Raw genomic sequence first — 4,135 nt, 5'->3', positions numbered from 1 at the left:
TGATCTAAATTTATCAAGTGCAAAAACAATAGCAAACAACTCTTTCTCAGTTGTGGTGTAATTAACCTGAGCTGAATCTAGGGTCCTAGATGCATAAGCAATCACATATGATAACTTGCCCTCTCTTTGACCAAGCATAGCTCCCACAGCAAAATTAGAAGCATCACATGACAACTCAAAAGGCAAAGACCAATTTGGGGCTTTAAGAATGGGAGGGGAAATGAGCATGCTTTTCAAAGTGTCAAAACTCCTTTTGCAAGCATCATCAAAAACAAAATCAACATCTTTTTGTAAGAGTTTAGACATAGGCAAAGCAATTTCACTAAACCCCTTTATAAATCTCCTATAAAAGCCTGCATGTCCCAAAAATGATCTCAAATCTTTCAAACAAACAGGATATGGCAAAGAAGCAATCACATCTACTTTGGCCTTATCCACTCTATGCCATTGGAAGAAATCAAATGGCCTAAAACAATTCCTTTATCTACCATGAAATGGCATTTTTCAAAGTTAAGCACAAGCTTCTTTTCAATGCACCTACCAAGCACTTTATCTAAAGAATGCAAGCATGAATCAAAGGACTCACCATACACAGTAAAATCATCCATAAAGACTTCCATGCAATGTTCAATAAAATCACAAAATATGGACATCATGCATCTTTGAAAAGTACCAGGTGCATTGCAAAGACCAAAAGGCATCCTCCTATAGGCAAATGTACCAAAGGGGCATGTAAAGGTAGTCTTATCTTGGTCACTAGGAGCTATAGGAATCTGAAAATACCCACTAAACCCATCTAGGAAGCAATAATGGGACTTGGAAGCCAATCTCTCAAGCATTTGATCAATAAAAGGCAAAGGAAAATGGTCCTTCCTAGTCACATTATTGAGCTTCCTATAGTCTATGCACACTCTCCAAGCATTTTGAACTCTAGTTGGAACAAGCTCTCCTTTCTCATTTTTTACCACAGTAATCCCCCCTTTCTTAGGTACAACTTGGGTTGGAGACACCCACTCACTGTCAGCTATAGGATAGATGATCCCAGCACTAAGTAGCTTAACAACCTCTTTCTTTACCACATCTAAAATCAATGGGTTAAGTCTCCTTTGTGGTTGCCTAATGGGCTTAGCATTGTCCTCAAGAAAAATTTTATGTGTGCACACAATAGGGTCAATACCAGGAATGTCAGCCAAAGTCCAACCAATAGCATGTATGTTCTTTCTCAACACATCAAGTAATGCATTTTCTTCCTCAAGAGATAAAGAGTTAGAAATTATTACCGGAAGCTTCTCATTCTCAATGAGATATGCATACTTGAGATTGGATGGTAAAGGCTTCAACTCCAAGGTAGGTGGCTCTACACAAGAGGGAATGAGCTTCTTCAAGTCTAATTTGGTGGAATATTCCATGGTACTATCTTGTCTTTTAGGCTTCTCACTTGTTTTTGATTTCTCCTCTTCTTTCTTTACAGCCTCCCCCTTTTCTTGCAACTTGTCCTCAAGTGCTTGGACTTGAGCCACGGCCTCGACATGTGAAAGTGTAGAATTTTCCTCCAATAGCTTGGGAATCCTAAGAACATCAAGCTCGAGTGGAGAAAAACTCATAGATTCGGCCTTAATGGCTTTAGTACCTACAACACAAGAAGATATACCCTTCTCAAGCATTTCAAGATCAAGCATAGGAGATATTTTAAACAAATCATGAGAAGAAGTAGTTGCATCATTCAAGCATGCATCAATCTCTAAACAAATAGGACAACTACATCCATCAATACATGTAGTAGTAACAAGAGACAAATCATCATCAACATGTGAGAAAGAATCAAGCATGTGAGACTCACAAGCATCATGAAGCAATAACTCAATGGAACTTACACCTAACAAAGAATAATCCTCAAAAGGATGTTTCATTGCTTCATATATATTAAAAATAACATGATCCTCTCCACATTTCAAAATCAAACTACCTTTTTCCATGTCAATCAATGTACGGGCAGTCCTCATAAATGGCCTTCCTAAAATCAAAATATCATCCCCACTCCCTTCTTTTGACATATCAAGCACATAGAAATCCACAGGAAATAATAGACCTTTAACACAAACCAACAAGTCTTCTACTACTCCATGTGGTCTTCTAACACTTCTATCCGCTAATTGGCATATCATAGGTGTCTTATGCATGCAATCAAGACTCAAGGCATGATAAATTGAAAGAGGCATAACATTAATGGCTGCACCTAAGTCTATCAATGCATGAGAAAAATGTGTGTTGCCAATCTTGCATGGAATTGTGAAGGAACCGGGGTCCTCACATTTTATAGGGAGTTGAGGCTTCATGATAGCACTCACAGATGAGGGTAATTGTACCCTTGCATTAGGCCTAAATTTTCTTTTATTTGTACAACAATCTTTCAAAAATTTGGCATACTTAGGAAAGTTCTTAACTACATCCATCAAGGGTACATTAACATGAATCTTGTGGAAGAAATCATATACCTCTTGATCAAATTGTCCCTTTACTTGCTTAGGGACCACTTGTGCTTGTGGAAAAGGAAGCTTCTTCATAATCTCTTGACTTTGCTTTCCTTCTTCCTTCCTTGAACTCTCCTTTCTTGTTTCACTTTGCTCGGCCTCTCCCTCTTTTTCCTTACTAAACAACTCGGCCATAGTGCCCTTTTCCACCTTAGATGGTGGTTGCTCACATATGATCTCCTCAATGTTTTCATCCTCATCATCTCTATAAAAAGATGCATCATTAGGAGCAAAAGAAGAACTAGAAACATTAACATCAATTGAAGAATTTAAAGAGGGCTTCTCGGCCTTCCCTTGTCTTTTGTCTTCTTGTACTCTTTCTCCCAACTCCTTGCCACTCCTCAATGTGATAGCATTAAGATTAGCTTTAGGATTAGCAACGGTGTTGGATGGTAATGTAGAGGCTTGAGCATTGGCTGCACTTAATTGGTTAGCAAGCATATTCATTTGAGAAGTAAGGGCATCAATTTTAGAGTTCATGTTCTCACACTTGTTACCCATACTCTCTACCTTGTTCCCTAAGCCATCATACATGTTTTTATACAAAGAGTTCATTTCAATCAACTGCTTACGTAACACATTCACATCATTAGAAGAGTTCGAATTAGAAGAACTCTCAATTGGAACAAGCCTCCTATCACTATAAGAATTAGAAGAAGGTGTAAGAGAATTACCACTTGGATTGTAGCTTTGAGAAGAGCTACCTTGAGACAAATGAGGTGGAGGGTCACGGCCAAAGGTGTTTTGATAGGATCCTCTTTGTTGATTGTCTTGTAAAGCCACATTTGGATTTGAATAGGAGAAATTAGGATGGTCTCTCCATGAAGGGTTGTAAGTATTAGAATAAGCTCCTTGCCCTTGCCTCCCACCATAGGATTGTTTTCCATTGTAGATAGCATTTACTTGTTCAAACTTAATAGGACAATTGCTTTCTACATGCATAGGTGAGTCACAAAAGTACAAGAATAAGGGACAAGTGCTTGAGAAGTACTTACATTGCTCACTTGAGATATTTGTGGAGCCAACATTCTCCCAATCTTGGCAGCTAGCAAGTCCACATATGAATCATTAAGAACTGAGGAACCTACCATATTCACATTTCTCTTTTCCCTTGTAGAGTATTGAGCACCACTTGAAGCCATCTTGTCAATTAGTTCCCAAGCCTTTAAGGAAGTGAGGTCAATCAAGCATCCACCACTAGCGGCATCAATGTTAACTTTGTCTCTTGGAATCAAGCCCTCATAGAAATATTGGACTAAATTCTCACTAGAAATTTGATGGTGTGGGCATTTAGCCAAAAGGCCTTGGAATCTAGTCCAATACTCATAGAGACTCTCATCCTCTCCTTGTTGGACCCCATAGATTTGCTTTCTCAAATTGGTGACCTTGGAATTTGGAAAGAATTTATCTAAGAAGAGTCTTCTTAGCTCGGCCCATGTGCTCACTTTCACATAAGAAGGGTAGTTGAAATACCATTCCTTTGCTAAACCTTCAAGAGAAAATACAAAAGCCTTAGCTTGAACATCATCAACATTTACATGCATAGGCTTCATAGTATCACAAACCAATAGGAAAGTATGCAAAAACCTATGACAATCCTCTCC

The 4,135-nt window shown here is 38.5% G+C and overlaps 1 non-coding gene across 1 annotated transcript; it reads left to right on the top strand.

Moving 5' to 3' along the window:
- The first annotated feature begins 3,803 nt into the window (after positions 1–3,803).
- On the top strand, positions 3,804–3,910 carry LOC129312247 (small nucleolar RNA R71). Its single transcript, XR_008593494.1, has one exon. It is a non-coding gene; the product is annotated as a small nucleolar RNA R71 (small nucleolar RNA).
- The last annotated feature ends 225 nt before the right edge of the window (positions 3,911–4,135 follow it).

Source organism: Prosopis cineraria, unplaced genomic scaffold, assembly GCF_029017545.1.
Source record: "Prosopis cineraria cultivar Desert tree isolate PC_DT_omini unplaced genomic scaffold, ASM2901754v1 PC5, whole genome shotgun sequence".
Classification (NCBI taxonomy): Eukaryota; Viridiplantae; Streptophyta; class Magnoliopsida; order Fabales; family Fabaceae; genus Prosopis; species Prosopis cineraria.
The sequence above is the reverse complement of the archived record's forward strand: the minus strand, read 5'-3'. Positions and strand labels throughout refer to the sequence as shown.